Source organism: Peromyscus californicus, unplaced genomic scaffold, assembly GCF_007827085.1.
Source record: "Peromyscus californicus insignis strain IS unplaced genomic scaffold, ASM782708v3 Scaffold_19__1_contigs__length_69161282, whole genome shotgun sequence".
Classification (NCBI taxonomy): Eukaryota; Metazoa; Chordata; class Mammalia; order Rodentia; family Cricetidae; genus Peromyscus; species Peromyscus californicus.
Window position 1 is genome coordinate 37,419,562 of NW_026294491.1, and position 14,197 is coordinate 37,433,758.

Genomic DNA, 14,197 nt, shown 5'->3' on the forward strand with positions numbered 1-14,197 from the left:
ACACACATGCATATATGTGTATATATATATACATATATGTATATAAATATATACATACATATATACACTCACATGGTGTGTATATGTGTATCCATCACCTCCATGATAGAAGACTGTAAAGCAGAAATTTGAGAACTAAAGAATGAAATGCTAGAGGATCTCCCAGCAAGAGGGTAGACTAGAGGCCTCTGTGTGAACTATAGGAGAAAGTAAAAATAAAAATAGACTATTTGACAAAAATCCCCAGTACCAAATATGGGAAATTTGAGTTGTTGACCAGGAGAGTCTAAGAGACTCCTTAAACATGTAGGCAATTATCATTGCCCTGTTTGCCTTCCAGAACTTGAAGATAAGATCTATTGCTGAAGATTCCCAGATACTTTGGACACAAGAACTGGAGGAATTGCAAGCTGGGACTGACCTAGAAGATTCCTCCCTGCAGACTAGTTCTCTTAGTATCCAAAGGCACTATGCAAGCTGCTAATGGAGAAACACAATTAACAGTCCAACCCGGCTATAAAGCTCACATACCACAGTGATGACCAGCATGGCAAGATATACTCAAGGGTGCAATAATGGCACTTATATCTCAGGTGAAACCAATAACTGTGCAAGTGGACTTAAGACCTGCTCAGTAGGAGGGAACTCATGCCTGGTCACGTAAACCTAGACTACTACTTATGGCTGGAGAGATCATGAGCCCTTGAGGAGAACCCACTACAGTTGCTTTCCTAAATTAATAAAAATTCCAAGTACATTCTGAACATGTCCTTATATTCCTAGACAAAGTATAGCTCTCACTGCTCCTCAAGGAAGCTTCTTTTTGCAGCAGATGACGAGACCATCACAGAAGCCCATAGCTAGTCAAAATGCCAAGAATAGCTCATTGGTGAGTGCCCATCCCCAACTGATACATTTACAAGATAACCCATACACCTAAGGCTCAGGGAACATTGTGGAAAAGGGAAAGATTGTTAGAGCCAAAAAACAAAAAACAAGACACCTGCTGTGAGACAGTGTCTTCTATACATGACAGGGAATTGCACCCATGAAATCTTAACACCATGGCTACCTAAACAAGACCTGCATAATGACAACACCAGTTGACATCCTAATGTGGGTGGGGGAAGTCTCACAAAGCCTCATCTCTAAATGAGGAGATACAAACAATTAATGGCTACTCGGAGTAGGAAAACCAGTCTTATCCAGAGATGAGCCCCCAATAGGTTATTCAATCACAGTCCTAAATAAATACACATGTGAGCGCTAATACACTAAATGGACTCGGCAGATTTGTATTTGTGCATGAGTGTGTGTGTGTAACTATAATATTTAAAGGTGAGATCATGAATTTGAACAGTGAAATGGGAAGAGTTGGAAGAGGAAAAGAAATGGTGGAACAGATATAAATACAGTACTCATAGATGAAATTTGGGGAAAAAAATTAAACACCCAGGAATACACCTAGCCAAGGAGGCAAGAGACCTTGTCTTAGTTATGGTTACTGTTGCTGTGATAAAAAAAAATGACCAAAGCAGCTTGGAAAGGAAAGGGTTTATTTGGCTTACATTTCCATGTTGCTGTTCATCATCAAAGGAAGTTAGGACAGGAAGTCAAGCAGGGCTGGAACCTAGAGGCAGGAGCTGATACAGAGGCCATGGGGGAGTGCTGCTTACTGGCTTGCTCAGCCTGCTTTCTTATAGAACCCAGGACCACCATCTCAGGCATGGCACCACCCACAACGGGTTGGGCCGTCCCCAATCAATCACCAATTCAGAAAATCCCCTACAGGCTTGTATACAGTCTGATCTTATGGAGGCATTTTCTTAATTGAGGTCCCCTTCTCTCAGATGACTTTAATTTGTGTTGAGTTGATAGCACAGACCTCTACCATGTAAACTTACAGACACTGAAGACAGGAAGATCTCTTGTGCTCATGAATTGGCAAAATTATTATTGTGAAAAGGCTATCGGACCAACAGCCATCTATAGGGTCAACGTGATCCCCATCTAAATCCAAAAGAGACCAATGTCTAAAGCACGAAAGGAATACTAAAATTCAAACACCAAAACCAAAATCAAATAATTCAATCAATAAATGGACAAGTAAACTGAACAAACCATTCTCAAAGGAAGAAGCACACATGGCCAGTAAATTTTCCTACATGTAGTCAGCATCCTTTGACACAAGGAAATGTAAAGTAAACCTGATCTGAGAGTTCAGATCTGGTAAGGAAGTGCAGAAAGCAGAACCACACCACCACCAGTGGGAATGCAAACCGATGCTGCTACTGTGAAAAGTCAGAGTGGAAGTTCCTCAAAACACTCAATTAGGACTACCACTGTTATGCCCTAGTCACGAGACCCCCCGAAGAGACCACCAGAGACACGAACTCTCCAAAATGCAAAAGCAAGGTTTATTGAAAGCAGTACAAGTCGCAGCAGGGACCTCGTCAAGCACACCGACCCAGCGGAGGCCAGAGGAGGTGCCCGCCCCTCTGCAAGCTCAGTTTTTAAAGGCAAAAACCACAAGGTTACATCAGTTAAGGATTCCAGTATGGGTACACTTCTGATCGGCTCAAGTTTTAGGGGCTTTCCAGAATTTCTGTGTTCTCTTACTCTGCAGTTTAACCAGTTGTTTGTCAAACTTACTATAGGCTATCTCTGGTGTTGGGACAGATGGCTCTCCAGACATCCCAACTTTGTACTTTTGAGTTCCTGGAACCTATGTCAGCAGTTCTGAGAATTCAAAACTCAGACCTGTTTCAAGCTGGGGTTAGGGGCTTGCTTAAAATGAAGGTGCTTTGGTTCTTCATTTCCCCGCTTCTCATGTGCCTAAATGGAACCTAATCATGGGTTTTGGACAGTTAGTTCATAAGTATCCCCCTCTCTGTTCCTTTCGGTTATGGGCATATAGCCTTGAGTTCTCTGTACCATAAGTTGGACTGTACCTAATCACTCCCTCATACATCGGAGCAGTCTATTTATGATACAGGGCCCAAAGGTGATGGCCAGGAAAAAGTATCAAGGACCCCATGAGGGACGAGATCAAGGCAGTGAACCAGGGGGACTTGGAGTACCAATTTTCGAACCAGCTTCATGGTTTGGGGGTTTTTTTGTTTTTGTTTTTGTTTTGATTTTTTGTATTTTTTTTTTTTTTTTTTTTTTAGCTAACCCTTCTTCTACCTTTGGCCATTGATTCTCTTACAACTCCTGAGTGGTCCACATAGAAACAGCACTCCTCACCCAGTGCAGTGCCCAGCCCTTTGTCCTTCAGAAAAATGAGGTCTAGTCCTCTCCTGTTCTGCATGACCACCTCTGCTAGGGAAGACAAGGAGTCCTGAAGGTGTGGGATGGAGTTTTTCAGTTTTTCTATGTCTTCATCAATAGACAGGCAGAGGATAGAGTAATGCTTCTGCTGAGTAATCAGGGATGTGGTACCCGTCCCTAGCCCTGCTAGGCTAGCCCCTAGTAACACAGATAGGGTGAGGGCTGTAACTGGCTCTCTCTTATAGCGGCGGGGGTTAACATGTTCAATTAGGTTATGTAAACCCTCCTCAGAGTGGTATATCAGCCGGGTACAAGCCTGACTAGTATGCAGAACCCTTGGGTTTTATTCAGGACCATGATGTGTGCACAGGGAGTCAGCCCACCAGGTGTCGTTTAAAGGCAGCAAATAGCCGGTCTGGTTCCTAAGTGGTTGAGTGTGGTTGCAATGAACTTGATTGGAGCGTCAGGGAGGCCTTGGTTCGTCAGTGGCTCTGCTGAGGGTCAGTGGCAATGCTATACTTGCCCATGACCGCTACTCCCTTGTAGAATGGGGGTTGAGTATCATAGCAGAGCCAACAAGAGGCTGTCAAATTAGGCCTTGTGGCGTTAAGAAGCAGAAAGGATTTTTGGAGCAGGGAGAACCAGCAGGTCTCCTTCCGTTGGGGGAGAGGTGCTCACAGGGAGTTAATATGGTTGGACGCAGTGGTAGTATGGCTGGGCCCAGTGGTAGTGTTGGGTCCTCTGGGTGTAATGTGTTTTGGCTAGGGAGGGTTGAGCAGCGTGTTGGGCCCTACTGTGTCTTTACTGGGGACAGAATGCACTGGATGGTAAAAGTGAGTCTGGGGTCATTGCCAGAATGATATAGCTGCAGCCTTCATGTTTTACCAGTAGTTCAGTCAGCCTTTTTTCCCTCCTCGGTGAACCTAATTATCAAGGAGTTGCAGTGACCTCCAGGGGTTGCCCACCGGTGATTGGGGAATTGTTCTTTATAACAGGGACTACAGTCTACCCAGCTGCTGCTTAGTTGACATCTCCCTGTTCCCAGCATACTTCTGTCCCCTCGACCCACTGTGATCAGATGGGGTTTTTTTTTTTTTTTTTTTTTGGTTTTTCGAGATAGGGTTTCTCTGTGTAGCTTTGCGCCTTTCCTGGGACTCACTTGGTAGCCCAGGCTGGCCTCGAACTCACAGAGATCCGCCTGGCTCTGCCTCCCAAGTGCTGGGATTAAAGGCCGGCCAGATGGGTTTTGATCAGGACCTCCCACCAGATATGCCCCGTGCTTTCACAACCCCAATCGGCGTAATAGGCTGACCCTGGGCCCCCGAATTTCTTAATTTGGGCTCAGTCCCAGGAAGGACCATGACATGCATTAAAATGCTGCTCCCTAGTCCTTTTTCTCTGGCCAGGAGAAGCACATCCATACCCGGGGAAGGGTTCCCAGTCTGATGGGTCCCATGCTTCTCCTACCAGGCCGCAGAGATCAACATACAGATCTGGGAACCAGGCGTCCTTGGGTTCTTCTCTGGTCGAGGAGATGGAGTTGGCAATGATGCCAGTTTCTGCGTTGACTTTTAGCCGTGTCTGGTTCCATGGCGCATGAGGGTTGTTGAGGTGACTTGTCCCGTAGGAGGTCTTTAGGAACAAGAGCAGCAGGAGCAGAACGGGCTTCTTTTTCCTCGGCGATGGAGCTTGAGCTTCAGAGGGTTGGAGGGGTGTTTTGATGCCTCCCAGGTCTCGTCCAGGTGTTCTTCTGGAAGGGCGAATGGGTCCACCAGTCAAGCATGGGAGTAGTGGATCCAGGCTGCAATGCCATCCACCTTGAGAGCGGTGGGTATGGTCAGGATAACAACATAGGGCCCTTTCCATCTTGGCTCTAAGGGCCTGCGTTGGTGTCTACGGATCAGGACCCAGTCTCCTGGTCTGAACCTATTGGGGGGGCGGGGGGGGCAGGGTAGAAACAGCCTCATCAATGGCCCGAAGTTTAGGCCAGCCATCTTGATGGGTGAGTTGGAGCCTCCGGATAGCATCCAGGAGATCCTGGTCATCCAGGGAGGCAACCAGCTCCATCTGCAAGCTTGGTATCATAGGTGGGGGGTTCCCATACATGATTTCAAAGGGGGTAAGTCCCATCTGATAGGGCGAATTTCACTCCCTAAATAAGGCAAAGGGAAGAAGAGCCACCCAGTCTGCGCCAGTCTCTAGGGCTAATTCAGTGAAGGTCTCTTTTAGAGTTCTATTTACCCTCTTGACTTGTCCTGAGCTCCGGGGTCTATAAGCGCAATGACGTTTCCAATCAGTCCCCAGGGCAGTGGCTATTCCCTGGCTCACCTGAGAGATGAAGGCAGGGCCATCGTCAGACCCTATCATGGCTGGAAAACCGTACCTGGGCAGGATTTCTTCTTTCAGCTTCTTTGCCACCACGTTTGCGGTCTCATGCTTGGTTGGGTATGCCTCAGCCCATCCAGAGAAGATATCTATAAACACTAATAGGTATTTATACCCAATTTTCCTGACTTGATTTCAGTGAAGTCCACCTCCCAGTATGCACCTGGATGAGTCCCTCTTTGTCTGGTGCCAGGGTTGGAAGGGGTTGGTAAAGCATTAGTCATCTGGCAGGCATGGCATTTGGAGACTACTTCCTCAATAGCTTGGTTGCCATTTTGTATTTTTACATCTGCTTGTCTCAATAACTCTTGCATCCTTCGGATTCCCAAATGAGATGATGGGTGAATCTTTCTGAGTATCGCCAGCCCCATTTCTCTTGGCAGGATGACTCGTCCATCTGCTGTTCTCCACCGGTCCTCTACTATATGAGCCATAGGTAGGGTACGGATCCAGGCTAGGTCAGCCGGAGTGTATTTGGGAGTCTGTGGTAGGTTCCTGGCTCCGGGGTCCACCAGGACCAGTGTTACCTTTGGGAGGATGCCATCCCGCTGGCTGTTTGGTCTGCCAGGTAATGTTGCCTGTTTGAATCTGTCTGGTCCCTTTTTGGTGTCCCAGGCAATGGATAATAGCCACTTTCTCAGGCTCCCATATAGCCTGCAGAAGCTCCAAAATTTCCTGTTTATTTTTAATTGTTTTTCCTTCTGCTGTTAGCAAGCCTTTCCCCCTGTAGATTGCAGTGGCAAAGGCATATCTACTATCTGTGTAAATGTTTAGTTATTTTTCCTTTTCCCAGTCTCAAGGCTTTAGTTAGGGCAATTAACTCTGCTTTTTGGGCAGAAGTTCCTGCTGCTAGAGGCTCTGCCCAAATGACTCCCGAGGTGGTGGTCACTGTGGCCCCTGCATACCTCTGTCTGTCTCACATGTAGCTGCTGCCATCCCTGAACCAGGTGTCTTCTGCCTCTGGTAATAGCAAGTCTCGCAGATCTGGACGAATGCAGTGTGCCTGGGTCAGTATCTCGGCACAGTCATGGAGTGGTGCCTCGAGGTTGGGGTCTGGCAGCAGCGTGGCCAGATTAAGGGCTGTGGGCACTTGGAACATTATTCTGGGATGGTTAAGAAGCAAAGTCTGATAATGAGTCATTCTGGTATTGCTCAGCCAGCGATCAGTTTGAGAACTGCCTCCAGGGGATGCGGGTTGACAATGGTTAGATTTTGCCCCAAAATTAGTTTATCAGCATCCTTGACCAGCATTGCCACAGCAATTACAATAGGCAGACAAGGGGACCATCCTGCGGCCACGGGATCCAGTTTCTTGGATAGATATGCCACAGGTCTTTTCCAGGGCCCTGTGGTCTGAGTGAGTACCCCTTTTGCTATTCCTTTATTTTCATCTATAAACAGGTAAAAGGGTTTGTTTATACCTGGTAATCCAAGAGCTGGTGCCTCTATAAGTTTCTGTTTCAGGGCATCAAATGCTTTCTGTTTCTCTTCCATCCATGTAAAGTTGGATGTATTTTTTGGTGGCCTTGTACAAAGGCTTAGCCAGCTCAGTAAACCGGGAATCCATAGGCAGCAGAGCCCCACTGTGCCCAGGAATTCCCTTACCAGTTTGACAGTCTTGGGAATGGCTATTTTTAACCCTGTCTCCTTTCGAGCATCTGAGAGCCATCTCCGGCCTCCTTCTAGAGCATACCATAGGTACACTACCTGTGACCTGCAGACTTGTGCCTTCTGAGCAGAGGCTCGATATCCCAAGTCTCCCAGGGCTCGCAGCAAGTTCTCAGTTCCTCTCCTGCAGGTCTCTCTATCAACCACTGCAACCAACAAATCATTCACATACTATAACAAGCTTATATCAGGGTTCTGGATTCAGTACTCACTCAGATTCTCATGTAGAGCTTCATCAAAGATGGTGGGTGAGTTCTTGAACCTTTGGGGCATTCTAGTCCAAGTCAACTGGCCACTGACTCCGATTTCCGGATCATGCCATTTGAAGGTAAAATATTGCTGGCTCTTGGGGGCCAAGGGCAGGCTAAAGAAGGCCTCTTTCAGGTCCAGAACTGAATACCATTGCCGGTCTGGAAGCAATGTGCTCAGTAGGATATAAGGGTTAGGCACTGTAGGATGTATGTCCATTACCCTTTTATTTACCCCTCTTAAGTCTTGTACCAGTTGGTTGTCATTAGTATGAGGCTTTTTGACCAGTAACTGCAGTGTATTCCAGGCAGACTGGACTGGTTTTAGGACCCTAAATGCCAATAACCTCCTTATGTGGGGGTTTATTCCTTTCTTTGCTTCTGAGGACATGGGGTACTGGCAGACTTTGACTGGGTCTGCATCGGCCCGGACCTCCACATATATCGGAGGCCTGTGTCTCACCAACCCCATATCCCCAGTCTCTGCCCATGCTAGCGGAAACTCCTGTAGCCATTTTTCTATTTCTGGCTCGGGAGCTGCAGGTTTCTGGTGAAGTCTGTATTCCTCAGTCAGGCTAGTAGTCATCAGCACCTGAATTGGTTTCCCGTTTTGGTGGAATAACTGAGCCCCTTCATCTGAGAAGTGGCTCTGGGCTTTCATTTATGACAACAGGTCTCGACCCAGCAGTGGATAGGGGCACTCTGGCATTACTAGAAACGAATGGGTTGCCCGTCCCATTCCCAAGTCCACCGTTCTTCGGGTAGTCCATGAATAGAGTTTAGTGCCGTGGCCCCCTGTACCCATGTTTTCTTCGTGGATATGCCCCTCTCCCCCCCCTCCCCGTGTCAGAGGGATGGAGTTCTCAGCCCCTGTATCCACCATGAATCTTATTGGTTCCCCTCCACTCTCGGTGTGACCCTAGCCTCAGGGAGGGGGTCTGAGCCCCATCTCCCCTAGTCACTGTCTTCCTCCAGGGCCATGGGGAGTACATGGGTAGTTGGGGGCATCCTCCCCCTCTTCTTGGGACATTCTCTTACCCAATGTCCTTCTATGCAATATGCACATTGGTTTTTTCCTACCTTGGGCTTGGGCCGGGGTCTCTTGGTTTCATGCTGGGATGGTCCGTTGGGCCCAACTCCCACCACCAGGAGGATTTCTTTCAGTTCTTCTCTATGCCTGACCTGCTGTTGTTCTAGTATTCTCGCTAAACTTTTTTCCTGTCTTTTTTCTCGTTTTTCTTCCTTCTGTACCCTCTCTTTTTCTTGCCTTTTTCATTGTGTTGTTGTTGTTCATCTGTCTCTCTCTTATGGTAAACCTTTTTTGCCACTGCCATTAATTTTCTAAGATTCTTTTTGCCTAATCATTTTAGAGACTGTAATTTTTAAAAAAAAAAAAATCTGGAGCCGCCTGGTTGATATAGGCAAACATTATCATCTGAGCCGATTCCTCAGCCTCAAGATATCATATGGTATATATTGCCAGAAGGCCTTTAGCAGGTGCTCCAGATAGACAGCCGGACTTTGATTTGTCTCCTGCCTAACATCATAGACCCTAGCCATATTAGTCAGCTTCCGTGCAGATGCTTTGAGACCTGCCAACAGAGCCTGGTGGTAGACGTGGAACCTCTCCTTACCTTGTGCTATGTTATAGTCCCAGTCAGGACAGGTGGAAGGAAAATAAACATTGATGGTCACTGGATCAGTCATGGGAGCTCCCGTGGGACCCGGAACCAATTTCCGGGCAGCCTCCAGGATTCTATTCCTCTCCTCCGTGGTGAACAGGATGCTTAGAAGCTGACCACAATCATTACAGGTAGGCTGGTGGGTGAAAAGAACAGTCTCTAAAAGGTTAATTGAATCCTGGGGGTTTTTGGAAAATGGGGCACTCTGCACACGCCAGTTGTACAGGTCACTGGTTACAAATGGCCAGTAGTGATAGGGTTGATTCCCATCGGCATCCACTGGTCTGGCAGGTCTGAGGGACAGGGCCACTGTAGTGTCTGGCTGCAGAGTGCCCCCCGTTCTGCTCTGGGTCGCTTGAGCTGGCCCCTGTAAAGGAGGTTCTGGTTGGGGCTTTGAGACACATAGAGATGGAGAGAGACAGACAGAGACAGACAGAGAGACAGAGACAGACAGAGAGAGAGAGAACAAATGGATTTAGGCTCCTTACATCTCCATTCATTCCATTGTTCCAGGCCTTGTACAGTGAGCAAAACAAAGATCTCTGCTCCGCCAGAGCTCATGCCCTCAAGCAGAAAGACAGACAACAAGCAACATCACCAACGCTACAGATGCTACTGATGACTTAGCAGGAAGAAAAGCCAAGCAGAGCACATGGACAGAATGTTGGGGAACCCATGTGTGTGACTTTAGCTGAGGTCTGACTGTTCTAAGGGAACAAGTCACATGACTGGGGCTGGCTAGTGGGCAATGGACATTCTAGAAGAAAAGATCAGTAAACAAGACTTCCTTCCATCCAGCTTAGACACTCTCCTCTTATGACTTGTTATTATCTACGTAAAACTAGATCGGGTCGGGGAGGCTTTCTTCTCCACTCTCCTGCTCCCACATGAGCAGCACTGCCCAGTTCCAGCTCAGAATGGGATATGGAGGAGGACTTGAACACAGAGTGGCTCTAGCCTTTTGCCCATGTCCTGTGCCCCCACAGGGTCACCAGGCGACCCTGCACTAGAGTTAGAGGCTCCTAAGAGAAGAAAAGGCCATATTGCCCCTGGCCATCATCCATGCTGTGGGTGCCTCTCGCAGGAACCACAGGAAGTAGATGACCAGACCAAGCAAGATTTAGGCCATTCACACATATCATTTCCATGTAATTGAAACCTCATTGCAAGTAACAGCCTTTGCCAGGTTATAGCATTGGAGATGTGTTTTGAAGAACGATTTTAAAATGCCAAACCTACGGAACTTTTAGATTTATAAAAGATACCGTTGTTCAGTTCTTAGTCTGCTGTCACTGTGTGACATGACTATGCTGCTTCAGACCTGTTTAAAAGTGATGGGGCATCTCAAAGTTGTTGTTAGCAAGAAAATGGCAAGAAAGGCAAACAGGAAACACAATTATTTCATGTCATTTAAGATTGGAATGTAGGCAACATTCTGGAAGCTGAGGCAGAAGGATTTAGATTTTAAGGCTATTTTGAGGTAGATAGTGTAGCCAAGGATAGCCTGGGATCCTGTTTCAAAAGGAAAAACAATAACAAGGAGGAATGTGCTTGTTCATATATTATCTCAGATTATTTCTCTATAAAACGAGGATGATTATTTTGCCCCCCCCCACCCTCCGTGGACATTTTCTCCGTATAAAGTGAGGTAATGGATTTAATGAACTCAAAATGTTGTTTGCCATTCAACAAATTATAGCAGCTATTCACGATGCTAATTCCTTCAAGTAGAAGTGAACGTTGTAACTGTGGTGTCATAGATGTGTGCCTATGGGCTCTGCTTGAGAGAAAAACTGCCCAGAGCCTGGAACCTGTCCTCTTCCCAGGAGCCTGGAACCTGTCCTCTTCCCAAATCATGGACACTGGACTCAACAGTACAGCACAGGCATTCTCAGACTTAGGATGGTTTGATGTTTGAGTTTTCAACTTTCCTAGGCAACAAAAGTCAAGTTCATTGAGTAGGAACTGCACTTTGGACCGGGAATTTGCACCTTTTCCTTCAGGTGCCAGACTGTCTCGATATGAAGCAGTAACAGACAGCGAGAGCTGCAGGTCACTGCCAGCCCCACCATCATAAAAGGAACTCAACACCCTACAGTGAACTGTGTCCCTAGACTGTTTTCTGGTCAGCTTGGTAGATCAAATGTGTTTCCAACTTACGATATTTTAAGTTTATGACAGTGGGTTTATTGGGAATGGAATCTCCTTTGGGGGGGGGGGTTGTTTTTTGTTTTTGGTTTTGGTTTTTTGGTTTTTTGAGACAGGGTTTCTCTGTGTAGTTTTGCTGCCTGTCCTGGATCTCACTCTGTAGACCAGGCTGGCCTCGAACTCATATTTATCAACAAGACAGTCAGACAAAACAGAAGAACAAGGGCCCTTAACAGAGTTCTGAGGAACAGTGATTTGGGCGATCAGAGGTCTGGAGAAGGGGCCTCGATTATGCCAAAAATCGGTACGAATGGGAAGGGGCTGGCCCAACAGGGTCTCCTCGTACCCAGAGTCCTCAGGGGGACCCTCTAGGGTCTCCGGCAGTGGGGTCTCAGACTTGAGACCCCCGCCCAGATGAGGAGGAGGGAAGTCCATCAGCAGTTGAATGGATAGAGCTAATGTGGTACATATACAACAATGGAGTTGTATTGTCCCCTTAGGGACTGCCTGCCCTTCCATACCAACGCCCTCTTCTGACCAGGCTTGCAGCCTGTGGGCTGAGAAAATTTTCATTCTCTACAGAGAATCCCCTTCATTTGTACACCTTGGGGTGGCTTCTTCTGATCAAAAGGAGAAAAAAAATCAATCATGACATTTCAGGACATTAGATACAAATGGAGATCATTAATATAAGTAAAATAAATAAATAAAGTCAGCTGGATTCAGAGTGATAAATACTGAAGGTATTTAAATGTATAGAGCGTGTGTGTGTGTGTGTGTGTGTGTGTGTGTGTGTGTGTGTGTGTGTGTAGGATGTGAAAATAGAAAAGGCACCCGTGAAAGGAAGAAGAGGAGGGGGAGGGGAAGAAGAGGAGGCCATAGAATGCCTGTGACTTGAAAGCAAGAGTGGGAACCGTCTGGAGGGAGGGAGACTGGCAAGGGGGTGGAGAGCCAGGATGGATGAATAGGAACAAAGTACAGTGCCACATATGTGTGACAACAGCGTAATGAGATCCATTACTTTGTGTGCTAACGTTAAACAAAAGAAATCTGGGAAGCGTAGAAAAAGAAATATTCATTGAACGCAACAAAAGAGGGCAGAGAAGGGAGAAAAAGAAAGGATGCATGCTACGGAAGAGATGCACCTGGGTGGTGACCCTGTGCACCACCACGCCGGGCCAAGAGCCAGAGATTTGCAAGAGTGCACCATTAAGAAATGCAATCAAAATTCCATAGATCTAAGAGGAATGAAAATCCATAAGCTGATTCTAAAAATAATAGCAAGGGCATAATAAAAGACACACGTTACAGGAAACAACAAAATAAGAAACAAATTTTCTGAAAAAGGAAACCCAACCCACAAAACCAAGACATTAGGGCAGCTCCTTTCTGCGTACCCTAAAACTGGAGCCTGCCCAGTGGACGGGGTGGTCAGTTGAAGTTGGACAGTGTTCTGTTTCATCTTGTAAAACAACTGGTGCTGAGCCAAGAGGCCCCAACAGCACCGCTGTCCTCCCTTCCCTCCTCTGCATCCAGCACTGTCGTCTGACCACCTCAGGCTTGCAGCCCATAGGTGAGAAAGCACCTACTCTCTTCAGAGAGCCCTCTCATTGGTCCATCTAGGGGTGGCTTATTCTGAAGCAATTCGACATCTAAGCACTGCCAGTGATCTCTGAGCGCTGACCAAGGCTCACAAAAGGATCCCCCACAATGGTTGAGAGTAGTTTCCAGCAGGCTAGAAGGGGGCTGGATCATTATCTTGATCATCATGGATACTTTGCATCCATTTGGAAGTTTTAGATACTACATTATATTTCTTTCAATAGGCTCCTGAAAAGATGTAAAATATCACTAAGCATCAGGGAAATGCATATCAAAACCGCACTGAGACACCATCTCACACCCATTACGAGGCTACTATCAAAATTACAGAAAGTAACAAATGTTCACAAGGACACAGGACAATTGTACACTGTTGGCAGGAATACACAACAATACCACTTCTGTGGAAAGCAGTGGGGAAGCTCCTCAAAAACTACAAGTAGAATTACCATATATGATTCATGAATCCCACTTTGGGGTATGTATCCCAAATAATGAACATCAGGGAGTCAAAATGTATTTGCAAACCCAATTTCATGGCAGTATAATTTACAATAGCCAAAATAGAAAAGCAACCCACATGTCATTGCCAATGGATGGATAAGCAAAATGTCACACACACACACACACACACACACACACACACACACACACACACACACACACACACATACACGACTATTATTCCTTCAATTAAATTTATAACTACTTTGAGATTCCATCTCACCAAAATATGATGGATAGTCTTATATCAACTTGACACAAGCTATAATGATCTGAGAGGAGGGAACCTCAATTAAGAAAATGCCTCCATAAAATAGGCAAGCCTATAGGGCAGCGGTTCTCAATCTATGGGTTGCAACCCCCTTGGGGAATAGAATGACCCTTTCACAGGGGCGTCACTTAAGGCCATTGGAAAACATAGATATTTACATTATGATTCATTGTAATGTAGCAGGATTACAGTTATAAAGTAGCAAAAAATAATTTTATGGTTGGGGGTCACCATAACATGAGGAACTGTATTAAAGGGTCTCAGCATTAGGAAAGATGAGAACCACTGCTATAGGGCATTTTCTTCACTTGTGGTTGATGGAGGTGGGCATAGCCCATGTGAGTATTGCCATCCTGGGTTAGTGGTCCTGGGTTCTATAAGAAAACAGGCTGAGCAAGCCATGGGGAGCAAGCCAGTAA

General features: G+C 46.4%; 1 protein-coding gene and 1 pseudogene across 1 annotated transcript in view; both read right to left on the reverse strand.

Annotated features, from left to right (window-relative positions):
* Window positions 1-14,197, reverse strand: part of Vwa3b (von Willebrand factor A domain containing 3B) — a 187,850-nt gene that overhangs the window by 135,616 nt on the left and 38,037 nt on the right. The window lies entirely within an intron of this gene.
* LOC128114831 (uncharacterized protein K02A2.6-like) lies at window positions 4,541-6,732 on the reverse strand (annotated as a pseudogene).